This window comes from Psammomys obesus, unplaced genomic scaffold, assembly GCF_907164565.1.
Source record: "Psammomys obesus unplaced genomic scaffold, mPsaObe1.curated_primary_1811, whole genome shotgun sequence".
NCBI lineage: Eukaryota > Metazoa > Chordata > Mammalia > Rodentia > Muridae > Psammomys > Psammomys obesus.
Genome location: NW_026585689.1, coordinates 4,453,586 through 4,481,092, shown reverse-complemented (window position 1 = coordinate 4,481,092; position 27,507 = coordinate 4,453,586). Strand labels below are relative to the sequence as shown.

Genomic DNA, 27,507 nt, shown 5'->3' with positions numbered 1-27,507 from the left:
AGATGTAGCCCATGGCAGCTCCGTATCCAAGTGGTTACCCTAGTAATGGGAAATAATGCATAACAGGAATATATGCTTTATTTTTATTTGTGGTAAAAATACTTACAATTTCCTTATTTAATGTCTTGGTTTATTCTTAGTACCTAAATTGGTTTTTCTTTTAAAATAAATACCCATCTTAATATTGAGTATTTTTAATGAATTTTTTTTTCTCACTAATAACAAATATTACAGTCCTGGAAAGGCCAATCACTTCATTATATCTGACTATTTCAACTCTTTTCTTGACCAAATTAACTAAGCTGTTTTTCTCTGTGGTTTATATATCATATACAAATTTATGAGTAACTTCTTAGTGTTCTTTGAGGTGATTCTTTTCAGCCAGTTTAATGAACTTCAGCAATCTCAGGGGTATAATAAAACAATAAGAAACATTTTAAATTTTAACAAAAACCAAGAGGAAGATGTTGCATTTGCCAATGCATAATTTGTACTCTTAGCTACCATGAAAACTAAGTGAAGTAGAAGGATCCTAAATTCAAAGCCAGGTACAAAAGTGGCATCTACTGGATTTTATTGTGTTAAAATACTTACAATGTGTGCCTGAGAGATGGTTCAGCAGATGAAGGTGCTAGTTGCCAAGCCCAAGGACCTGAGTCTTGTCCTTAGTACTGAACCAAAAGGAAAGACTCTTGCCAAGTGGTTCTCACTTCCACACACATGCCATCCTCTTCCCTGCAAATGGATGCACAGATCTAAAAGATATCTGCTACCATTTCTTTGGTCTAGATATATAGCTGTTGCTGTTCTGATCTGAAAACTGGCAGTCAGAACACTTTCATTAGTCAAGTAGAGTGGGAACTAACAAGGATGAAGAGATACAAACTCAAAGTGTTAGTGCCTAAAAGCAGCCTATCTTTGTCATATAGAAAAATTCTCTACAGAATCTCTATCCTGTTCCTCAAAAACAGTACTCTTATTTCCTTGATCTTCCCCACTTGAAAGAAGTGTTTTCATTTTTTTTTTCTTTTATAATTGTGAAGTGTTTACTTTTAAAATATTTGATTTGAGCTTTGGAAGCCTACAATTTCTAGAGCAGCTAACTGTTTTTTTGTTTGTTTTTCCTGCTCAGATTTGGGTCTCTTCCTACTGAGCTTGCAGAACTTAGGGGGAAAGTAGTTTTGGGGGGATTTGGCTTAAGGTCCCCAGTTCTTTGTCCTTTTAGCACTTCGTTTTCACAGATGGAAACTGAAGTGCAAATTAATTGTTAATGAGGAGGAAACAGACACAGGTGAAATCTAGTAACAACAGAAGAACCTGTATATCTGATCATTTGAAAACAACACTGGATATGTGAATACAAATACATAAATGCTTGTTTGTTTGTTTGTTTGTTTCTATAGTTAATAGTAAAGAATTGATGTAAAACCAAAATGAATCCCACAAATGAATCACTTTAGCTTGCAGCCTCTTCTTAGTACTGAGCGTGTACCAGGCTGGGCAGTATTTGTTTGTGGAACAATTGTTTGTGTGTTTGATTTTTAAAGCCACTGCTAATAAGTTGGGCAGCCTCAGAGCTGTTTTCTACCTTTCATTCACAATACCCATTAATACATTAGACAATAATCTGTGTCATTTGGGCCTTGAGATACTTAGTTATCTTTATTGTGGAATTTTAATTGAAATGAAATATTCCTTTTGAAAAACATCTCTCAGGAGGACAATTATAAAGCATGTTAATCCTACCAAGATATTAACCTCCTGATCTTAAGTTCTGGAGTGCATTCTGTACCTTTCAAGGTAAACTAAAAATACTCAGGAAGGCAAATTTCAAGAGATAATGAAATGAAAATGTGGACCAGTGTTTGTAAGTTGCAAATTAGAAAATAAATCCTTCATCAAATGTAAATGACAAATCCTTTGCTGTCTTATAATTAGTTTCTTGTTCTTTGGGGACATTAATAAAATACTAGTTTAAAAATACAAAACCTTTCCTGCACATAAAGAAGCCTGTATGAATGATTTACTTATTTGATTTGTACTCCAAGATGTTTTCCTCTTATTTGTATAACTGAGAAGCATAGCTCTATCAATTGGTGGCTCTGTGTTCTTAATATATAAAATGGGGAGGAGGAGGGAGGCTTAAATCACTTAGTGTAATAATTTTTATACTTATGAATTTTGTTTTATGTGTATCAGTGACTGTATGAATGTATGTATTTACCATGTACATGCTTGGTATCTGAAAAGGTCAGAAGAGGGAATAGATTCCCTGAAACTAGAATTCGGGATGGTGAACCACCATATAGGTGCAGGGAACTGAACATGGGTCCTCTTAAAGCTAAAACCATCTCTCTAGCCTCCTATGCAATGTGCTTTGGTAGAGTCTTTTGACCTTATTAAGGTACCTTGGTTTCCAAAGGGTAGTTTAATGAAAATAGTTAATAGTTTGTGTTTCTTTAATTTTTTTTAAAAGATTTAGTTATTTATTATTTATACAACATTTTGCTTGCACACTAGAAGAGAACACCTGATGTAACTGTAAATGGTTGTGAGCCACCATGTAGTTGCTGGGAGTTGAACTCACAACCTTTGGAAGAACAGCCAGTGTTCTTAACCTCTGAGCTATTTCTCCAGCCCCCTATTTGTGTTTCTTGTGTTAATCTTGACTTAGTTTGTTGTGACAATGAACACAAACCTGTGATGACTGAATTATGTTCATATGAATTCTTATATATGGAAAGTGGTCCTTTGAAATGTTTCTGTCTTGCTAGTAGACAGGAGTCCTAGGCATTATGGCTCTTTGGCATAATGGATTACAGGGATAAAGCCCTTTAGTTCTTTTACTTTTATTTTTGAAAATTATATAATTTTGAAAATTTTATCTTAGAGTTTAAGGCCTCAGTTCCCTGTGAAAGTTCTCATGTAATAATAGTTTATTATAATTCTGCTTAAAGTTTCTCCACTTGATAGACAGATATCCAAGGTGAACTAGCTTTACTTTTGAACAGGGTTGATAATTATTTAATTGTAATGTTGAGCACCCCAAACTGCCTGCTAGGAACAGTTTAAATCTTAATTTAAAGTTCAGTTTTAAGCTCTGAAACCACTATACAAAATTACATATGATACCATTCTCTTAAGAGACTTCAAAGAGATACATGAAGTACACTTTTCATTCAACCCTTCTGGTCCCAGATGCTTTCCATTACTTCTCAATGATTTGACCTGGAGGCATTTTGGGTTCTCTATTTCCTCACCTGACACCCTAGTGCGGGGTAGAGTGGGCTTTTGTTTCTTCTTGCTGGACAGGGAATCTTTGCTAAGTCCAGCTTATTTGGAGGGACTGTGCAAAGTTGATTCATTCACATGTTGTCATTTTAAATTTCATTTCTGTTAAGGTAGGCCACTCTCTTTTCCTTTGAATGTTTATTCATCCTACTTGGGACTATTAAGATTAGATTGTGTGTGTTAACTTTCAGTGTTATAAACATGTAAAATATCAGTGATTATAAATCAGTCTGCCTACTTTCCACAGTTGAAGATTTTTAATTCAGATGAAATGTCTTTTAGTCTGCTTTGAATTTTCATTCTGGAACTTCAAAAGAGAAATCTAGAGTTTCCCGGTTAACAGCATTTATGGTCTCCACTGCTGGCATATTATGCACAACACTCAGTTTTATGTAAAATTAGCACCATGCGAAGAACTTAATAATCACATCAGAGTGGTTGCTTTGTATGGATGGAGGGTAATGGAAGTGGAATATGAGATAAAGAGAACCTAATTAGTTAATTAAAATACTTACTTTGTTAGCAGTAGTATCGGATTGTGCTACAGATTTAACTCTAAACAAGAACACTTGAATTTTGAGCTTGTTGAAGTCTGTTTTATAGTGTACTTAGAAGATTCTCAAGCTGTTATGTGATACTCTTGATACTGACTAGGTTCACTGCAGTCTATGAACTAGGCACCAAAATCCAGATCTAACATGTTAATCTTTCCTCGAAAGTACAATAATTAAAATCTGGTTATAGCTATATGTCACGACATGTTTTGGGCACTTTCAGAACACTGGACAAGCCTTATCAATATAGCTAAAAAACTGAGAAATGTATTCTGGGCCTGAGTTTGTTTGCATTTATTAGTGCTAAGTTTTTTGCATTCCTCTTACTGTTAAAAAAGAAAGGAATCTTTTATTGTTGCTTTTACATTATAGGTAGGGCTGTCTTTGTAGTCTTTGTCACCCTAGAGTTTAGTGGTTTGAACTTCAGAATTTTAGATATGTGTAGATCCTCACATTAGACCATATCACATATATTATATTTTACATATATGAAAGAGTTTGAGTCATATAAGATAATACAATGATTTAATGAACAAAGTACACATATTAACAAAACCAGCTCTTTGATTTTTTTCATGACTATTTATATAAAGAGTAACTTAAGCATTGTAATTGCCTTTTTAAACTAAGGAGATTCCATTCAAAAGTATATTCAAACCCAAGATAGGAAGGATCAAAATTTCAAGTATGGCCTGGATTATTAAATAAATTCAAGGCCAACCTAGACTTCTTAATAAAGCCCTACCTTAAAAAGTTAAAAAGCATACAGCTCAGTGGTAGAGTGTTTGCCTAGTATACATAGGTCCTAAGTTCAAACCCAAGTATCATAATAATAAGTTAGAAAGAGAAAAGGTCGGTTCAGAGTGGTCATTAATAATTAGGTTAGTCTTTGACAGTTTCACACATGAGTATAATGCATTACTTTCTTTCTTTCTTTTTCTGGTTACTTTCTACTGACACTCTTTCTTGTCTCTTTCTCACTTCTGCCAACCCTCTGGCTACTTGTCTCTTTTCCAGATTTGAGACTTTTGATTTTGCTTTGTGACCTGCTTAGTTTAACCAGGGACATATTCGGAATTTTTTTGATGTGAATTTATTTTACTTTAATCCTTCAAAAACTGGTTATGTTTTTCAAGAGGTATGCATGGAAGTAAAATATCGTATTCCCAATTAGTATGTGTTTTTGCTCTCTTCCTCACCCCCACCCCCCAAATACAAGAAAAACTGCCATTACTGTGTCTGGAGAGTAAATTGTGTGGCACTCTCCACTTAAATATATTACCTACATAGCAAATTGCAAGTCATTGGAAATATCCTGAGCACTGTTTTCAGAAGTAAAATTAACATTTGCCCGTTTCTCAGTGGTTAGAATAAAACCTGAATATTCTTCATGTAAGTAACATAAATTGAAGAAATTGCTATAACATAGGTAGAGACTTGAAAGCTCAACATCTTGACTTATTTAGTATTATGGTCTGCTAAAGTTTTTGAATAAATTGTTAAAATTAGGATTTGAAATAGAGTAAAATAAATCAGTACCCTTGTCTCTTTTCAGAAGTTATGTAGGTAGTCCTATACCTTTATGTTCTTTTTCTTTTGTTTGAACAGAACTGTAAGCCACTTCCCCACTTTATGTTCCTGTAATCATACAACATAATATATCTTTTATTTGTGAGCTGAGGCACGATTCAGGCTTTGTACCTATTCCTCACCCAGCTACAGCATTTAGGATGATAGAATAAAGTGAAAATACCTGGCTGGTATTTCCGTCTTGGAGAGAATTAGGTTGGGGGCAATGACTTTTGCCCCCAAAAGAGATGCATTGTTAGGGTATATGAAGTGTTTTCTTAAAAAAAAAAAAAAATCCAAGTGCATCTTACTAAAAAATAGAGAAACATATGGTAGGCAGGAAAACATAAAAGTCTGCTAATTTTGGCTTAAGGAACATATGATGGTCTTAGGCTCCTGTGTTTGAATGCTGAGTTTCCAGTTAGTGGAACTATTTGGAAAGATTAGGAGATAATGGCCTCGTTGAAAGAGTGTGTCACCATGCTGGAGAGGTTGTGGAGAAAGAGGAACCCTCCTCCACTGCTGGTGGGAATGTAAACTGATACAACCACTCTGGAAATCTATCTGGCGCTTTCTAAGACAATTAGGAATAGTGCTTCCTCAGGACCCAGCTATACCACTGCTAGGTATATACCCAAACTTTGCTCAAGTACACAAAAGGGATACTTGCTCAACCATGTTTATAGCAGCTTTATTTGTAATAGCCAGAACCTGGAAACAACCCAGATGTCCATCAACGGAGGAATGGGCACAGAAATTGTGGTATTTTTACACAATGGAATACTACTCAGCAATCAAAAAGGAGGAAATCATGAAATTTGCAGGCAAATGGTGGGAACTGGAATCATAAGAAAGAAGGGGAGTTAGTCTGATGAGGAAAGGATAGGAGCTCCACAAGGACCAAATATATCTGGGCACAGGGTTTTTTCTGAGACTGACATGCAACCAAGGACCATGTATGAATGTAACCTAGAACCTCTGCTCGGATGTAGCCTGTGGTAGCTCAGTAACCAATTGGTTTCCCATAGTGAGAGGAACAAGGACTACTTCTAACAGGAACTCAATGACTGGCTCTTTGGCCTCCCCACCCCTCAAGGGAGGAGCAGTCCTGTTAGGCTACAGAGGAGAGCTTTGCAGCCAGTCCTGAAGATACCTGATAAAACAGGATCAGATGAATGGGGAGGAGGTCCCCCCATCAGTGGACTTGGCAAGGGGCACAGTGGAGATGAGGGAGGGAGGGAGGGACTGGGAGGGAATGAGGGATCGGGAAACGGCTGGGATACAGAGTTAATAAAATGTAACTGATAAGAAAAAAAAATAAAATTAAAAAAAAAAAAAAAAGAAAGAATGTGTCACTTGGGAGACAGGTACTCTCTCCCTCTCTCTCCCCCCATGGATTATAATGCACAGCTCTTAGCTACTGCTCCAGTGCCTGTCCTGTCTAATAAGCATGGACTAGCCCTCTAAAACTATAAACAAGCCCCAGTTAAATTTTTTTTTTTTTTTTTTTTAATGAGAGATGATTTGGTCTAGGTGTCGCATCACAGCAATAGTATGGTAACTACATACGGAAAGCCTGCACTTTTATAAATAGCTAGCTATTCTCATATTTAGAAAAGGCTACACTAGTGTTTTTTCTTTTTAACTATATTGTGTTAATGTTTGCTATTAAATTTATAAGAAGCCAAACTTTCAAAATATGTATTAGCAATATTGAGAATTATTACAGCTATCTGTAGGATTGCTTAAGGTCAAGCCTTTCCCTGATTACCTTTAGTACTAGTCATTGGTGGTCCCTGGGATTTTATAACACTGAATTCTATGGATTATTACATTATTGCTAGGAACAAGGGGTCAACTTATAGAAATATTTGGAGAGTGTTTTATTCTCTAAATATTAGTATTCACATTAATTTTAACTCTATTAAATACATTATTATAGATTATTTAATTACATATCTTATATTTAATATTATATTAAATATTTATATTAATATTATGTTTAAGTATTGATGTGGAGAGTGGAGACTTTTCTTTAGGATTGATAACTGGTAGAGCATTTCTACTGTACATAGATCGTTATTGAAGAGGCTGTGCTTAGTTTGAATATGCTGTGAGTTCGTGAATGCAATAACCATGTCTTGTTTATACAACAGAATTTCAAAGACCTCCTTCCCGTTCTTTTTCTTTCACTTTTTTTATTATCCATTTATTGATTCTCTATCTGCCTGTCTGTTTGTCTGTCTGTCTATCATCAGTCATCTATCTATCATCTATCTATCATCTCTTTCTTAATGTTTCCTGAGCCTTGTAGAGGGGTGAGTTGATAAGGATGTCTTATTTAGGGTTAGGCTTTTATCAGTCACTTTTAGCATTTTGACCAGTTATAAGTGTGTACATTAACTGCTTCCAACTAAAAATAGGCTTGTTGGATCAAAGTGAAAACAGCATCAACCTATGAATGTAAACATAAATCTTTAGATGACTGTTGAGCAAAACATCAGCAGTAAGGCCCTCCAGGGCTCAGGATCTCCCCAGCATAAGCTTCTGTCCAGCTTTACAGTGACAAGCATGAATTCCTTCCTATGAAGCAAGCCTCAAATCCTATCACAAGATGGTTGGTTATTTCCCTAATGGTCATGCCACTGTTATACAAGTGGGCACATCACACTTGTGGCCAGTTAGTTTTGCAGTGTGCAGAGTGCAGGATAGGGTGAGACCATTGATGTCTTTTCTTCCTCAGCAGCCTGCTTGGTACCTTCTGGCACTGTAAAAGCTAGGCAGCAGAGAGGCAGTTTCCTAGTCAATCCTAGCTGGATTTCTCTATGTCAACAATATAAATTTTAATAAAAAATATAATTTTATTAAACAAGATCACAGAATTAGAAATTATAACTTTATATTTTAAAGTTATCTGTGTAATTTAATTTAGTAATAAAGGGAAATGAGAAAGTCAATGCACTTTACATTTTAGGACAGAATTTTCCATTTAAAAATTACATAAATTGCTTACTTCCTTTTTTTATCACATGACTTTTGACTAATTTTTTCATAAGAAAAGAAATTGAAGTGAAAGCAGCCATGGGAACTTCTTACCTCAAAGGACAAAGTAGTTTTGGGTTACAGGTCATGGTTTCTCTAGTTGGATCACTTGGAGAACCCTTCCTAAAGATGCAGGTGTATTCCTAATGTGTGTGGGAGGGTTTGAGTGAGCTAATAACCTGAAGCTATCCTGTTTGGCTGGTATTATAGTAAGAATTTACTTCCCAGGTTTGTGCTCAGTGGCAGAGAGCTAATGAATTTTTGTAAAGTACCTGGTGGTTCCCTGTCAGTATTCCCGACATAGCTGCTGGTGAGCATGTTTTTATACTCTTCCTGGAAGTGAAACATAACCTGCCTTAAATGTGTAATTTCCCCTCCCTGAGAAGGTCAAAGGCACATTTGTACAATTCACAGGCACATAAAAAGGGCATTCAACACCTCCCTGCCAAACAATCCAAGTAGACTAATTCCTGGTCATTTTCCACATCTACTTATGGAAACTGTAGAAATTCATAGTTCTACTGTGTTCCTTGAAGCAATAATCTCATGAAAATGATAATTATGATAAAACATCAATATTATCAAATCAGTTAATGAATATTGAAATTGGTAGGAGTAAAAAGTGCCTACTTAGGCTCGTTAGAATTAAACATATGCCAAAGCCACTGAAATTAAAGTTGGATCTGTAGCAAAACACCATTTGAGAGAGTAACAATTTTTCTACATGTGGATTCTGACAAAATACAAAGCAAACCTCAGAATATTCATAGTGTTACTTTATTAGATGTTTTTCTATCTTTTAGTATTAACTATTCATAAGATTACTAAGATGACATTTATTGACATTCACTGACTAGTAAACACTATATTTATATTATCATCTAACAATTCTGATTTTCATTTCTTTTATTCATATATGTTCATTGCACATAGTTTCTTAAGGGCTTGTACGGATGCCATGTCAAATTTTCTGATGAGGACTAGAGAACTTGAGAGGGTTTGGAATTGGCTCACATTTTCAGGGTATACCATCAGACTGACAGATTTAATTAAACAGCTGTATGACACTAAGTGTAACCTGCTAATTTGGAGATTATGGGCACATTTGCTTATATTTCATTTTCTACTTTCTGATGTGAGAGTTATGCTGCCTCCAGATCTGTCTTCTGGGCCTTCTAAATCTTCTTGCAAGCCATAGTATTTATTGCTCATCCTGTGTCTCTCCAGCTCTCTTCCATCCCCTCTATCTGTATATCTGATAGTTATCCTTACTTCAAATGCTACTTTATCCATATCCTGCATAGCAGTTGTTGTGTGCATACTAACAGTATGGTGTGTACACTTGTATGTATGGGTGCACCAAGGTGCTAGGCTAACTGACCAGTGAGTGCCAGATATCCACTGTCCTCTGCTTCCCTAATAGGGAATTACAAGCCTCTGTCACAGTGTATGACTTCTTTAACTTGAATTCAAGTCCTTTGAATATGTCTGCAAAAGAAGCATTTCGCTGACTGAGTTATTTCCCTTGCCTGCATCCTAACTTTAAGATAATTTTTTTGCTTATCATATTATTAGTTATTATACAATACTGTATTATTGGGTAGCTTTTTGTGTGCATAATTTATCAGTTATATCACCAACACGACTGTTACACATTTTATGCTAGGACATAGTAGTAATAAGTCATTCATTTCTCAAACAGTAGACAGTAATCATTTGCATTGCTGTTGTTTGCAAATATGTAAGTAGCAGATAGTTTTAAAGTTATAATGTTATAATTGGTGCAATACTGAAGGGGAAGGGATATCCATTTCATGAAGCCACTATTAGACAATGAATGTCAAGTCTTTTGTCACTGCTAACTAGTATTTTCTGGAAATTCTTTGGAAAGTAAAGAAATGGACAATTTCTGTAATTCCTAATAGATACAGAAGGGGACTTGTTTGCCATTATTCTTATATTCAGTGTTTCTTAATTGAAAAGCTCTGGGTCATGAGAAAATGCTCGATTTGTGATGAGAAAGTGACAAAATTAGACTTGCACGTTCCTTTTAAAAGATTTCCATTCTTAGTATAGCTTATATTTGTAATGTTAGTTGAAGGTTGGTGCATGGCCAAAAATACCTGAGAAATAGAAAAAGACAGGCAGGTAATATTAACTGAAGAAGTTTATTTATTCCTACTTAGTGTTACCACTCTCATACGTGCAAACACATGCATGTGTCCTGGAGGTATCTCTGTCCATATGAAGATAATTTACTTCAGGGACTTACTTAGCTAGATATCAGACCATGTCTTCTCTTGTTCTGGTCTGTGGTAGACCACAGTGACCTGAGATATCCCGCTCATTCTAAAACTGCCTACCAGTGGGCCTAACAGCCTCATTCTTCGAAGCTGTAGAATGTATCAGATGCCATGATTCAGGAGAGTAGAAGAATATACAGAATAATACAGGGAAAAACATGCACAGGACAGGGAAGCTTTAGTTAAATTAACAAGGAGTTTTGAAAATGAACATGACTGCATTTTATTACGCCACAATCAGAGTTTGGTGTTTGTATGTCACTTCCCCTATAAAATATGCAGCATGTTTGGAAAAGAATAGGAAAACAAAGATCTTATCCCTGTTGTAAAACCTTTAAAACAAGAATCTTTTAAAGAATACCTGGGTTGTAAAGAGAGATTGGAGCACTATATTGTTCAGAAATGGAGGATGATAAGCAGGAGATTTAGTGTCTGGTAGGCACTAAATTCTTAGATTGTGGATTTGTTTTTGGCTATAAGAGATTGTACTGACTCTTAGATTAGAGTTTTTGTCTCTTTCAAATCAGAAACATCATTGGAAGTAATAATTAAAAACCGCTGTTTCATGGTCCTCATTTATCTTATATTCAGGTGTAAAAACCTGAGTTTTCTGTTTTCAGGAGTATGGAGCAAAAAAAAAAAAAAAAAAAAAAAAAGCTTCCTTTTGTAGCAGTTGGGCCATTTTGTTCTTAAACTATATAAATGGAGAGGCCTTTGCATCATGCATTATACCATGTCCAGCCCCCCCTTTTTTTGCATTTGAGTATAATTGTTCCTTAGCCAATTAATATAGTCCAGAATCACTTTTATTGAGTTTGATTGAATTAGGGGTACGTATGAGAATGAGTTGGTTAGCTTAATGTATTATCCAGAGAATTGATGAAAACATCAGAAAAGCAGTCATTCATGGGGAATAAATATGCTTATGTGTAAGTGGGTACACAGTTACCTTGGGGTCCCTTCTGCACTGATTGAGTTGTAGTGACATTGGGGTGCATAACACAATTTTGACAAAGAAGGCGGTTTTACGATAGTGTGCCTTTGAACGCCGTGTGCCTGACATTAACACTAATTGGAGGTCTGACTCTTGGTAAAAAGTGGCATCTCACCTCTTCTCGTATCACAAACACAGTCCCCAAGGATTGGACTGTGCCAGGAAGGCATTTACTCCAGGATATTTCTTGAGTTGCTTAAGCTGTCCTTAGGATAGGTTTTTCAGAAGCCAAGTCATTTGCCCTAAGAGGCAAATAACATATATTTAGTAGATAGCTTTTTTACTATGCTGAAGTTTCTCAGACTGAATCTATGTTAAGGTATATTAGGGCAGGTTTGGCCAGTGCCCTTGTAGGCAGAATTATGGGTGTGGAGCAGAGGCCTTGAAAAGGAAAGTGATGTCTGTTGAGAAATTGAGATCTGACCATGGAGAGTTAAAATTCTGAGGTTCTGCAAGGTGAGTAGGAATGAGAGGAAGCCTGAGTAGGACTCAGGAAATACTGTTAGTACTTGGTTACTCAGGCAATAATCTACTTAGGCTTTGGCCTAAGGGTACATTCAAATAACTGTTGTGTTTCCTTATATAAGGGCTGTTTCCAGTGTGTGTGGGTATGTGTAGGTCTGTGTTGTATCTATGTGTTTTTAGGTCAGAGGACACTTTATGTGTGTCTGTTCTCTTTTTCCACCATGTGTGTCCTAGGGATAGAACTGAGGTGCTTTGGCTTGGAGCCTTTATGTGCTAAGCTATTTTGCTGGCCATAGAGTTTTAAGAAAGAGTATTTTAAAATAATTTATATATTTTATGAAAATAAAGATTCCTATACCACTTGTTTTGTTAGTTTTGGTTACTGCATGCCTCCTTCATAAAACTGACATTTAGTTTGGATACACACAGACACACACACACACCCTTTGTAATCAGCTTAAAAATTACTGGTTTTCAAAAAATCCGGATAAAGGGGTCTTTTCTGAGACTGATACTCCAAACAAGGACCATTCATGGAGATAACCTAGAACCCCTGCACAGATGTAGCCCATGGCAGCTCCGTATCCAAGTGGTTACCCTAGTAATGGGAACAGGGACTATCGCTGACATGAACTCAGTGGCTGGCTCTTTGATCACCTCCCCCCTGATTGGGGGTGGGAGGGTGTCAGCCTTGCCAGGCCACAGAGGAAGGCAATGCAGCCAGTCCTGATGAGACATCATAGGCTAGGGTCCTCCCTTAAGTGGACTGGGGAAGGGGCATGGGAGCGTAGGATTAGGAGGGAATGAAGGAGGGGCTACAGATGGGATACAAAGTGAATAAACTGTAATTAATATAAAAGAAATTAGTTTTAAAAAATGACTGGTTTTCCCACTTTCAGCATCCCCAGTTGCTTGTAGTTCTTTGTGTATAGAGTTGAGCCCCTGTGAGCCTATCCGTCAGTGTTGTTCAGGTCTCATTTTGGCAGCCATGTTGGTGAGACTGAAGGGTGTATAGCCCCTCTGACACACTGTAGGAGACACACTCTGACAGCAAACTTTCTGTTCATCTGCCTTTTAAAATCTTTCAGTTCTCTCTCCACAATGATCCTTGAGCCTTGGGTGTGGGAATTGTGTTGTAGATGTATTACTTGAGACTGGGCACCACAAAGTCTGTTCTTTTCTGCATTTGCTCAATTGTGTTCTCACCCCAGCTCAATTGTGTTTTTCTGTAATCTCTTTCACAAATTTCTTTAATGAAGGGTGAGAACTATACTTATCTGTGGGTATGAGGACAAATATTTAGAATATAATTAGGAATTTTGACCCCATATCAAGGGGATAGCGCTGAGATCATCATACATATACTGGTTATATTATATAGATTAACAGGTTGTATTTGTGTATTCAGGATTCTGTTTGTGTAACAATAATGAAAAAGAAGCCACGAATTTGAGATAGAGCAAGGGGTAGTGAATAGGAAGAGATGAAGGGGAGAAAATTATTATTTTAATTAAAAGAATAACCAATTTTAAAATTTTAGCCATATTCTAATTTTCATATAGCTGAAGATGACTCAGTAGTATCCAGTGTGAAATAATGAGGTCATTTAATATCATTATTTTCTTTATTCCTTTGGAAAGACCTGGGTAACAGCTGAATCATCTATTCCTGACAGAATGACTTCATTGAATTATAACACTTTTTTGATATTTAACTAAAGAGCCATAGTTCTATATCAATATTAACTGATTAGGATAAAAGCAAAAAATATTTAGTCAAGCCATAAAATAATACGTTACTGATAGAGTTGTAAGTCAGTAAGTAATATCTAATTTAACTAGTGTTTATCTTTTTTAGTTGAGTATGGACGTACTATCAATAAAGTGAACTAAAAACTGTCTCAAATGAAACTGAGATAATTCTTACTCATATGTCTCATTTCAGTTCATGTAAATTTTGTTGCTGACTTAGACCATTTTCCACTTTTTAGTTCTTTATACTAAGTATATATACTATATTTAGTTCTTTTTTGTCCCACGTTTTATCTGTACTCCTCACCCCTAGTTGTTTTCTTGTTTGTTAATTGCCTTGTTTTATTACCTTTAAATAATTTTATTGCCTTTATTTACCTTTATTACCTTTATTTAAATCATTTTATTACCTTTAAATCATTTAAAAGAACTCAAAGACATTAATACGGGATCTTAGTTTATCTAGGTGAGTAGGGCCAGTCATTGAAAGTAACTTGAATTTAGTACAGATGTCAGATTCACCATTTCCCACCCCAGCACAAGGTTTGCCTGTAAATCTCAATTTCATTTTAGTCAAATGTGGGGAATTGATTGCCTATAATTCTGAGTCTAGGCAACTTTACTCTGCATTGAATAATTGCAGGGATTGTCTTTTTAATATTAAAATCAACGATAAACAGTTTGGGCCACTTTCTCTAAAAAGCATTGGTTAGCAAAGGGATATTTGCCCTTTTATCTGGGATTATTTGGCCAAAGGAGATATGTGAGCTTTGTTTAAAAGGACTTTGTGGCTCTCATTTTAACCACTTTGCTATGTGTCTTTCCCAGAATCCTGCCGCATCATAGAAGCTGGAAGCTCTGATGTTCCAGTGAAATCACAATGGACAGTCTTGACTTGACTGGTAAGAGCTGCTCTGGACATGCATCTTACTTTCTTACCTGGAAGCAGTGAGACAGTCAAGAACCATGTGCTGTCAGAGCTGGTCTCAGCCTTTTCTCATCCGATGAACTCACTTTCCGTGTTGATCGGGGAAGTGTGACACTTGTACAGTTTTTCATATCAGTGTTTTTGTGTGTAACATTTTAATCTTCATCAAGTAAGTTAAGTCTTCTTATAGAATAACAAGTTTAAACTGTTCAAAATCTCTTATTTCATTACAGTATTGGTCCAAGTCAATCTGTCGAAGACCTACATATTTAGAAATTACACACCTAACATAGCTAAGTGGTTAATCTCCCTTGAAGCAGCTCATACAGTATTAACCTTAGGTAAAAGATCAATCACCAGCCATTATTACTTAATAAGAATAATTTGCAAGTATGTGGCTATATCATGAAACCACTTAAAATTTGAAAATCAGATAAAGAAGAAAGGGTTTTAATCATAAAATATGTACACATAAATTGTATCCTCCTTTGAAACACAATCTGTTCTTTTGTACAAGTTATTTCTTTAAATTGTTGCTTTAGAAAAAAGCTCCATATCAGCTTTAAAATATGACAGTAGTATTTTAAAGTTAGTAATAATGATGACTGAAGTTTTCTCAATCTGGGTATGCAATATGTGATTAGTGATACATAAATACTCTGTGATGAATGGATGTTTTAAGATTGTAGAAATTCAGTGTAAATTAACCTAAACAAATATATTAGTCTGATTAAGAAACAAACATCTAACTTTCCAGTTAATTGGAAATTAATGTGTCTAGAATAACTGCATATACTTTTCTCTTTGAAGAAGTATATTATTGCATGTTGCTCTTATCACTTTTAACCTTTTTTGCATGTTATTTAGCCTTGAACACCTAGTAAAAACATACAATTTGATTTAATATGTATTTACTATAGGCACATTTAAGCACTAACAAAGTCTTAATGTGAATAGGAACAAGCTTTGTTACTGTTTGTCCTCCACATTGTATCATCTTTTAAGGTCATTTTTATTAGTGATACAAATTCTGGCTTTAAGAAGCCCAATCTGAATATAAGTATGTTTTTTACTGAATCAGCAGTATAGAGTATGATGTATTCAAGAGTTTGTTGGAGAATATCCTGTATCTAATTGCTAATCCAAAGGAGAATTTAAAGAGGTCTTAAATCAGGGCAGTGTGTTGAATCTTTTACATATGAGTATATTTGTAAAAATAAGGCAGGGACTTTAATTTACCTAGTCATAAACAGGCCATTTTATGATAGCTTTGACTTAGCTATGTGACCTGTGATTTCTGAATGATGAACTAATTATTGCAGTAAAAGAATGTTGCGTTGACTCCAGATGGAAATAGGATAGAAATTCAAGTTTTTGATAATGTTTAAGATGGAATTTAATTGAAGATATGCTTTTAGTTTATGCTTATATTTGTGTTTATGTACTCATTTAATACAGTGATAAGAAACAAAAAAAAATATGTCATACAAAACCAAGGGTGACTATTGACAAATGGATGCCAGGGCCTAGTAAATCTGATAAACACAGCAGTAAGTGTAGGCAAAGTTACATTTCATTATTAAGTGTTTTAGTGAGTGGCCAAGAAGATGCGCCATGACCATAGTAACTCTTATGAAGGAAAGCATTTAATTGGGACTGGCTTACAGTTTCAAGGGTTTGGTTCTTTTTTATCATGTCAGGGAGCATGACAGCACACAGGTAGACTTTGTGAAGGAGATGCTGAGAGTCCCAATTGCTCGAGACCAGCCTCAGCCAATTGTGGGTCTAGAGATTGGATCGGTGCGAGAGAAAAATAACTTCACACACAGGGGCAGGTACAAGCTGATGGATGACTGAAGAGACTCTTCTCAGGAGGCAGTCTCTCTGGTGTCTGTTTATGCTCTTTTTTTCGGCTCTCTCTTTTCTCTCTCTCAGAGCATAGAGTCAATCCCAGTCTTCTATTGTTAAATCATTTCCTTACACATTTTTTCTACATGATCAAAACCCTTTTTGTCTTTCCCCTGAATATTGGCTTTCCCCCAAAGACCCACAGATGAGAATAAACAGAATATAGCAAGCTGTACTCTACACACGGTACAGTGGTTGTACCCAAGAACTTGCAGAACCGAATATAGCAGTACGTACTCTACATACACGGTACAGTGATTACTTTGCAATCAAGCAAGCATATTTAATCATTAACCCAGTGCTTTTCTCAGACAAACCTCTACATCATAGGTCATCTGCACAAAATCTTGTGGTTACAATAAGTGGCATAATAAAACAGAGGTGCTAAACAAACTAAACTATTCTTAATTCTTAGCTGCTATTTACAGCTAAGCAAGTTCTTTATGAGCTTTTTCAATACATCTTTTGTAATAGGGGTGATCATTTGGAGAGCCTCTAATCCCTTTTTCATAAACTATACAAAGCTCCTGTAATCTCCCTATCCTATCCCAAGGAGTCATGTCTATATGACCAAGTGTTTCTATAATAGGAAGTTAGTATGAGTCCAGTAGCTTCTCTAGGGCCTAATTTCTTTCTGACTGCAGCAATCTGGGTGCTGATATGGATATTCATACAATTCCTGATACCATTTAATATCCATGAGCTGACTAAAGTTTTTCAGGGAACAATTAGCCCAACAGGCCTAATTCATTTTTTTGAAATGAATGAAGAAAATGAAGAAAACATTCATTTTCTTGTTGAGATAATTCAGGATTTACTGATTTTACAGCCAGGAGGAATGCTTCTTCCTTAGTGATTGTTTCTGAACCATTTTCTTCTGTCCCAGTCACCCTAAAAATCTTACCAGTTGCATTGGCTAAGGTTGAATTAGAGGAAAAAAATGGAGTCACAGCAAGAAACAAAGCAGGCAGACATAGAGGGAAAAGCAACGCCATTTGTGGACTGGTAATCCAGAGATGTTTTCTCTAGGGTGATGGTGCTCCAGCAGCTAGAACTGTGTCAAGCAACTGCTTCTACCACCATTTCATTCCTGACACCCACAGAGGGCCACACCTCCTAATTCTTTCAAATAGCACCACTTTCTAAGAGTTCAAATATATGAACCTGTGAGAGCCATTCTTCTTGAAACCACCACGTCGAGAGTTTCCTGGCACATTACAGTGAAAGTTATTCTCCTTTTTTTGTTTACACTCATTTACCTGGTTATGCTCATTATTCAGAGAACAAAGCTGAAGGAGCATTACCTTGCAAGACACATTTTTTCCCCCTGTTTTTGTTTTGTTTAGGGTTTCTCTTTGTAACAGTCCGGGCTGTCCTGCGTCTGCCTACCAAGTGTTGGGATTAAAGATGTGCACCACCATGGCCAGCAGTGAGAGACAGTCTTAAGGTTGAAAAAACGCTAATCATAGATCTGTAGTTTTAGAATGTCAGTGTGTAGTGATATATGCCACTGTCTTTCATATTTCATTGTCCAGAACAGGTGACTTGGTCAAATATGCTCAGTCTGGAAGTGGTCTTAGGAGTGGTAGAGAAAGTCTGCTCAGGAGGAGCAGTGTAAGTTTTGACTGTATGTCCAAAATACCAGCTACTGCTTTTCTTTAGTGAGACAGAGTGTATATAGGTTTAAAATCCCAAGAAATCCTTCAGTAGGTATATGTGTTTTAACAAAATTACCCAAGCATACATCTATTTGTTATGTGGAATACTATTGCTGCCAACTTTTAAGAAATGAGGAGGTGCCATGATTCCTAACTAGTTCTTTTATCTTTGAACTTTAGAACTTTCCTCATCACTTTCTCACGTGCACATAACTTAGGTTATTGTTTAATAATTAGTTTGAAAATGAGCAGACATTGCTGCAGACTGAAACTTCTGCACTTTTCATATAGAATTAAGAAACGAAAATAGGGTCATAACTTTCTCACCCAAGTTTGATAAGTTATTAAACTGCGTTTTGAGTAAGGGATTCAAATATACAGCCAAGGCTGAGCTTGAATTCATCATCCTCCTGCTTCAGCCTCCCAAGTGCTGAGATATGCACTATTTCTTCTTTCCCCTTGGAACTTTATTCAAACTGCTGATAAACAAATAGAAAGAGGAAATGAATACATTACTTCATCCAGTATAATAATTTTATCAGATTGATTATAGCCAATGCATCTGAATTCTTAAGCTCAATTTTAAGATTAATTTTAGAAGTGAAGAATACAGACTGTGGAAGAAGCTATTTTTTATACCAAAGAATGACATTGAAGCATAAAACATATTTTCTAAATTATTTAATCCATTAATAAGAAATATGGTTAATTACGGTCCATGATTCTGAGAACAGCTTTGGTACCTTTGAGATAGGAGATGTGAAATTACCAAATTTATAATTTTATTCCATGAGGGTATTGAAAATGAAAATGAAGCTTCTATAAGTTGAAGATATCAAATCTGAGAACTTGAAAAACAGAGAACCAGAATAATTAATATAATAGAAGGATTATATCAATGTAAAATTACTTACATATATTCTGGGCTATCTAGGAATAGTAATGAATATTTAAAAACATCAAATTAACATGTGGTCAATGTTTAGATAAACAGAAAAGAAATTAAATTGTATGTATGAAGTAATGCAGTAGAAGTCAAATACCTCACATCTCATCTCTTCACCTGCTTTTTCTCCATTTCCTTACCCCCCACTCTTTTCTGAGGACAGCTGTGTTTTCTCCTCATCACTGTGATGAAGTACTGTATGGAAGCTGCTTAATGGAGGAGAGGGTTGCTTTGGCTTGTGATTCCAGTCCATCATGATAGGGAGGACATAGCATCTGTGTTCCACTGGTCACATCATCTCACTGGATCAGGTTACAGGGACAGAGTGGGCCACAGATAGGCCCTGTCTCTTAAGGGCTCCACAGCCTCCTAAAACAGCACTTACCAGCTGGGGATCACATTTTCGGTACACAGACCTTGAAAAATTTTGCATCCATACTAAAGCAACACTTAAATAATAGTTATTTGGAATCTTTGAGCATTAGCCTAGATGCCATTCACTGTCTGTAATGATACTTTTTGTTATACGATAGGGCACTTTTTCTGTTAAGTACATCAAGTGGATTGCCACTTGGATTGGTAGTAATACATTTGCTTGTTGGATATTGATGTAGCATCTATTTGTTGTTGTTGTTTGGCTTTGTTAATATGTGTATATATTCTACATCCTTAGAATAATTCAGTCTCTGTTGATTTGACACCTGTCTGAAACAAAATGTAATAAAAAAGGAATTTAAATACTTCCCATGCAAAAATAACTTCAATTTGAAATTTTATCAGTGCATTTTGGTATTATAAACTACAGGATAAACTGTGAGCAGTGATCTTATTCTGTAGAGGTCAATTTAATCGGTTAAGTAGATTTTTAACTTTTTTTTTTTTTTTGTTCTACTTTTGATTTCAGTTTCTCCTGAAACCTACTTATTTCTGAAGTAATTCAAACTTGAAAACAGAGAAAGTAGGAGAAATGGAAAGAGAGGAGGATAGGCAATGGGGCAGGGCTAGACTTTCTTTGACAAGGTTTTGGAGAACATTACCCAGTGGTCTGACTTCTCACCCAGCTCACACAGGTTCTACAGCCTTTCTGTAGTGCCACACTGGGGAACACAAAGCCTTTATCTGCTGGGTTTTTATGGTACATTCTAGGTGAAAATTGTAATATTTCTATCAGAATTCGTATGCATTTCAGTATAAAATTTGTACTACTCAGAGTGCTGGGCACTCTATATCTTGTTTCAGTTTTGTTTATGTGATTATACACATATAGTTATTTCATAGGACCTTCAAGTGGTTAAGAGGCTTAAACTTATATTAGGGAGTCTGTGCATGGCTACTATAATATAAAACAGGGCCTGGCATATGGAGGTTGCCTTAGAAACATTTGAGAGAATTGTGTCTTTCAGACTAACATCCTGTATTCCATTAAATTTGGAGGTTGTAAGCACCCCAGGTTTGTTAGTTATTTTATCCTTAGAAGATATTTATTTTCTTCCTGGCTAAATTCAGGAATAAGTATTCTTTAAATGAAAGGTTTTTCTATGTTTTTAAGTTTGCAGTTAGCTCTGTAGTCATTAAATGCTAGTCCCTCTGAGAACTTAAGATGAATAACAAAACAATTGTGGATACCTCTTGGCTCAGTTTTCACAAACACTTAATCAGAAAGTGTTAGCTAAGACGTATTAGCCTTCTAACAAATTATTCTCTGACTTTGCTGTGGCCTTGCACGTGGAACATTTGAAGGCTACATTATTAATATTGGTAAGTTAGCTTATTTTGAACCATATGCCAACCAGAACTGACATTTTCTTTTTAGGCTGTTTTAAAAATGATCTGTACAGATGGTTGTTAACAGTATTGTGTATTGACTTTATATTGACTTCCATAACTTGTTGAGTTTAACTCGTAGTTCTGCCTCTCCACTTATTTTTACTGATTTTAAAAGACAGCTGAATTATGCAGTAACTTAATTGTTCTTTAACATTGATGTGAAGCCCCTAATTACAAGTGCCTTCTCACGATAGGAACATTTTCACTTCAAGCCATGTTTTACCAGTCCTAGACATTGTTACTGACACATGAAAGCACAAATTTCTTGAAAGCCAGCTGGTTATAGAGGAAATGGCTGCTGTTTATGGCTTGGCTACTATTATGGGGGGAACAGTATCCTTATAAGTTGGCTACCCCAATTACAATAAAGTTATCAAATAAAAGAGACAATAAAACCTACATTATATGAGAGAGATATGCTGAGTTGTATATACTTCTGCGTACCTAGGCATCACCCAGATGGACATGTACATGACACTGTATATGTTTTCCATATAATTTTGAAAACCAGCTCTACTTTCAGCATTGCTGGCATTACAGCTCATCAAGTAGCTGTACTATAGAGGAATCAATAGAAAAAGGTTTAGTGTTAGCCATCACTGTCAATCCCAAGAAAGCCAGACCTCTTTCTATGGCAATTACTTTATTGCACAATTGAACGACAAGAAGCACACAGGATGACATCTTTAAGTTCATTTGGTGAAATGAACATTTAAATGGATGATAAAGTTTTCAGGTCTAATAGTTTTTAGATTTTGCTGTTAAAGTGGTGACATCGTCTCTTTTTTTTGTATTTTTATTAATTAGTCTAAAATGTAATAGGCATCCAGACGGCATTTTTATATGTACTTAGTTTGTTTGGTTTCCACCCCTCCCTTTCCAGTTGTACTTTCCCACCCAGTATTCACCTATCTACTTTGTTCTTTTGTCTTTCCCAACTTCTTTCCTTATGCATCTTTTCTTCTGGTCACTTGGGCCCATTTCTAGTTTCCTGGCTTTTATCCAGTATGTTTACTACCACCTGGATGCCCACCTTAACAGACGCTTCCTTTTTATTCACTTTGAGATTCTCTGTTTACAGTCCACGAGAGAAATCTTTCTAATAAGGTTGTTATAATAGATCCTGCTGCTACTAAAGGTGCTCCAGTCCTATGTTTTAATGATCAAAATCACATTTTAACTTATTTTCTTTGCGATGCAATGTTTAATACATTTGAGTTTCTAAGTGCCTCTAAAATAAACTTTAGATTGTATTCTTTTCAAGGCTTATAAATAAATAACCTTGTTTGGGCCTGTAGATATAACCTGGTAAAGTGCTTTCTGGGCAGTTGTGAGGACCTGAGTTTGGTGTTCACGCATAATCCCGGCACTTGGAGAGGAAGAGATGGTAGTTCCTGATGTTTGCTAGTCCAGCATCCAGGCCTAGTCATTGAAGCTTCAGGATGGTGAGTGGCCCTATCTCAGAAATACCCAGGAGGATGGCTCCTGAGGAGCAGCAGTGGAGGTTGGCCTCTGGCTTCTATATACACACGTGAGCAGATTGCATACACATGTGCCCATATGAATGTGAGCCCACATGCACAGTCTTGTAGATTGTCAGCTGCATAATGTTCACTGTTGCTCCTTGAAATTTGATAAGCATCACCTCCCTCTGAAGGGGGGAGCAGCCTTGCCAGGCCACAGAGGAAGATAATGCTGTAGTCCTGATGAGACCTGATAGGCTAGGGTCAGAGGGAAGGGGAGGAGGACCTCCCCTATCAATGGACTTGGGGAGGGGCTTGGGAGGAGATGAGGGGGAAAGGTGGGATTGGGAGGGGGCTACAGCTGGGATACAAAGTGAATAAACTGATTAATAAGAAAAGAAAATTAATAAGCATAGGCAAAAAAAGCGATTTATCATTATATGGATCACATTTTTGTGCTTGTTTTTGAACTTTAGGCTAATTTAAAGTCAGGAGTTGATTCTTGAGTCAAAAGGCTAGGATTAAACAAGTCCAACTCAGCTTCTCAGTATTAGGAGACCTGACCTCCTGAATCCCATGTAGAGATGTCAGAAAAGTCTTTACAGAGGAATTTTATCATTTGAATTTATAAAGGGTAACTTACACTCATGTGTGGAAGTTGTGGTCTCTCAAAGGTTCTTCTGGAAACCTTAGGCATAGGCTCTAGGTGGAGGTAGTAGGTCAGTGAAGGCCTCTCTTTGGGGACTGTATTTTAATGCTAGCACCTTTTTTTTTTTTTTTTTTTTTTTTTTCTGCTTCCTGGCTACCGTGAGGTAAGCAGCTTCCCCGGCCTTGCTTCAGGCATGAAGCAGTGGATAGAGGTGACCTCAGAAACCCTAGGCCTAGAGTCAGTGCTTCCTCTTGCACTGTTTTTCTTAGGTGCTTGTCATGATAAAAAAGGTCTGAGTAATACAGGAAATAAAGAGAAGTTTAGAAAGTTAAAATAGATGCCTTGTGTCAGTTGGCTTGGATACTGGGTGAAGTTAAACCGCTAAATGTCGGTGAAATACCAGATGCAAGAGGTCTTAAGAATGTCATGGTCAGTTGTCTTTTTTTTCTCCTTTGAAGGTAGATAAACTACTGAACAGTTTTGAGCAAATGAAATTGATGGGATTGAATGGAAAATTGGATTTGGGGGGCTTTAGTGCTGTCTTGGTTTTGAAGAAATTTGTTCTAATAGGATGTTGCCAGTTGTAAACTACAGTCAGGTAATGGAGGTGGTAGTCTGGATATAAGTTGATATATTCAAATCAAGTAAATATTTTTCCGATCCTTGGTTAGAATTTAGTAAGTACTTGGTGGTGAGGGGTTCTTTTGTGTTTCTGGGGACCAAGCCTAGGTTCTTGTTTATTGTTAGTCATGCACTGTGTCACTGAGCTATGTCCCAGCTTGGTATTTAGTTCGAAGGATTTCTTTAATAAAGGTGTTCTGAACATTTAATATTTGCTACTATTTAATTCTCTGTCTCTCCCCTCTTACCCCCCCCCCCCATGTATGTGTGAGTGTATTTAATTATTGTAAAGCTAACCTTCACCATGTCTCAAATCTGAATTCCAGATCTCTATCTCCTGAACTGGACTTAAAATTAGTAACCTATAGAGCTTGACTGTAGAAAGTACATGTTTTGAGGGTTGTAGAGGGATGATAAATGAAATGATGAAAAGCACTGAAAAATAAGTCAGATACATTTTCTTTTTATACGTGATTGTTCAGACAGCTACTAATGTTCTTCAGGAGAATGGTGATAGCAGCAGAAGGTGATGTAGAAGGAGGAGAGGTGGTGTTCTGCACTGGAAGTGGAGAGAAGGTAGCCGTGAGGCTTTGTGTAGGATATAACTTTAATTTTGTTGTTGTTGTTTTGAAACAAAGTCTCACTGCATAACCCAGTATGGCTTTGAACTCATAATTCACCTATGTAAGCCTCCGGATGGATGAGGTTACAACTGGTAGATACAGTTGTAAATTTGAAATAAGTATGGAAGAGAATCAGAATGAGTTTAAGGTATGCCATAAGGGAAAGCTAAAATTGAAGCTTTGAAAACTGGTAAAACCTATCTAGACCATATCTAAAAATGACAACATCTATTTGTTTATAAAGGAAAGCAAAACAAAGATATCTACTGCAGGAGAAAATGTATGGCTAGGAAAGGCAGAAAAGTTTAACTGAGTAACAATGAATAGCATCAAAATGCTAAAATGTTTAGGCTCACAATCTATGGATAAGTAAGTTTGGAGAAAACATTTTCATCAACTAGAGAAGGTGGTGTTATATGATCTTTGAGTGACAGTCTTCATGAAGTAATCTATAAATACCTAGAAATTCACTTTCAAGGAAACACATTTTCTATAAAGGTAATTTTAATATATTTTTCTTGGATGCTACCTTCCACTATTTCATCACGGCTTATCCAGGTGCTAATATCATTTCCTCACATGCACTGAAGTGACTTTTTTTAAAATGTCATCGGTAAGCATACTTCCTAAACACTTCGCCCACAGGACTTACATTATTATAATTGACATTGCAAGGAAGAGAATAATGAGCTCCCTGTTGTTGCCAGCTTTCCCTTTACACCAAGTGCGGTAATACTTTACGTAAAGTCTACTCTTAATAAAAATCTTTTGAAAACTCTTCACCTGTATGTGCAATTTTTGCTCTAAGGTAGGTAAGGAATCACTTTTCATCTGCAGACAATGGTGTAAAAAAATAAAAGATGCACTCTAGATTATTTCTACTTGAAGTGCAAAGTTTTGTGTCTGTATATAAGGATGTGTGTGTATTATTATTGTTGTTACTTGAGACAAGCTCTACCTATGTAGTCCTGGATGACTTGGAATACCCTATGTAGACCAGGCTGGCCTTGAATTCAGAGAGATTTTCCTACCTATGCCTACTAAGTACTAAGATCAAAGATAGGTGTTACCATACCTGTCCGTATATATATTTATGCTTATAATTTATTCATCATAGTTTCAACAGTTTAGAGATACTCATTTTTCTATTTAATATATTAAAGAACTGAAAAGCTCAGGGCTGCTTGACTAATTAAAATACGAAACTAAGATTTATGTCTAGTCTCTTTGACTTTTAAAGACTATCTTCTCTATATGCCCACGCAAATTTATGATGTATTTGGAAGCTGTTTCACCATCTTTGAGGGCAACATTCACTCCAGAGTGGAAACGCACTGCCTCATTGTTACCTCCTCTTCTTAGTCAGTTTGGAAGAATGTACTGACACTTCATTTGCTCCAATGGTCACAGTGGCATTTGTTTTTGCTGACCAACTTAGTTGCTTTATACGGGCCTGCTTATTATTTTGTTGTTTCTCTTGTTACCATTGCATTTTATAAGAGAAAGACTTGCTATGTAACCTAGCAAAGCCTTAAATTTGAAATCTTCCTGTCTCTGCCTTCTAAATGCTAGAAGAGCAAGCGTGCATCACTGTACCAGGCTAAGGGAAGAACAAATATCTATCTACAAACCGTTTAAATTGCGATGACTGTTATACCAGTGGAATACGAATCCCAGTCATCCTGTAAAAGTTAAGTACCTCCTTTTATTCCCATTGTGTTAGATGCAGGAAATGAGGCATAGAAAGTTTATCTGCCCCAGTCTCCATTGCTGGTTGGTAACAGAACAGGGATTCAGACTTTACCAATTTGGTTTCTGGGCTTCTGATCACAGCACACTGCCTGTAGGTCATCCTTATTGACATATCTATGTATTTATATATATCTGTTGATATATCCATGTATATTAAGTGCACAGGTAATATAAATGTATAGACACAGAATTGGTACATTGACTTTAGTCACAACAGAAATGATATTCTAGAAATGCAGAGGTTCCTCATGATACAATAATAGAAATCAAGAAATCATTTTACTGTGAAAAGGAAGTTCATTATCAGAGTTCAAGGGTGAATTATGTCTAGTGACTGTCTTAATTGGCATCCTTTTTAAGTGTTTCTGCAATTTTGCTTATTAAAATTAATAGAAAAGTATTCACTTACATGTGACATACTGCCACTATTAACTATTTTGGAATTCAAATAGTTATGAAATTTATAAAAATTTAATGTGGATATTGACTTACATTCTTTGACCTTACCAAATAAAATGCATAAAAATACAAAGATCAGAAAATATTGTCTCTTTAAGAACAAGGAGGCTGAAATACTCAAGTGGACCATATACTTTCAGTGAAGTTTTTCCCCCTTCTTTTCTTTCCTGTATTGTGTTTATTCCACAAACCAGTCATTAAAAGTTGATTAGGATTCTTCTCTTAGTACTCAAAGAATGAAAAGTTGCTATCCTGTAGTTTAAAAAATAACCCCAATATTACCCAAAATAGAATTTGAAAAAGCAGCATGGAGTTAGTAAAAACCTAGCCAGTCACTAGAGGGCAGAAAAGCACTGTATTAAAACTTCTAGAAATTTTCTTTTTAAAAAAATTGCTAAACATGGTAGAAAACTATATTGATGCACAGCTGAATAGGCTTTTGTTGTTGTTGTTGTTTTATGTTTTTTGTATTCTTACTGTTGTGTAAAATCCAATCACATGTTTCACACTTACTTGTATTGAAGAAGCTTTTCTGGCAGTTTCAGTGACTGCTTCTCAAAGGGTGTAAGTTTCTCTCTAGAGGAAGTGCTGATGAGAACAAAGGGTATGCTGTCTGTGTGTGGAGTCTCCTGAAGTGGTACAAGTGTAGATAGTTAGGTGCAGCTTAGAGACGAGTTTTAGCACTCGAGCACTGCTCACCTCTG

At 36.1% G+C, this 27,507-nt stretch overlaps 1 protein-coding gene across 5 annotated transcripts in view; it reads left to right on the top strand.

Moving 5' to 3' along the window:
• Positions 1–27,507, top strand: part of Bbx (BBX high mobility group box domain containing) — a 239,362-nt gene that overhangs the window by 83,586 nt on the left and 128,269 nt on the right. For all 5 annotated transcript variants that reach the window (XM_055593924.1, XM_055593919.1, XM_055593899.1 and 2 more), the window contains exon 3: positions 14,798–14,871. The gene's annotated coding sequence lies outside the window, so the exon portion shown is untranslated. The remainder of the gene's footprint in view (positions 1–14,797; positions 14,872–27,507) is intronic.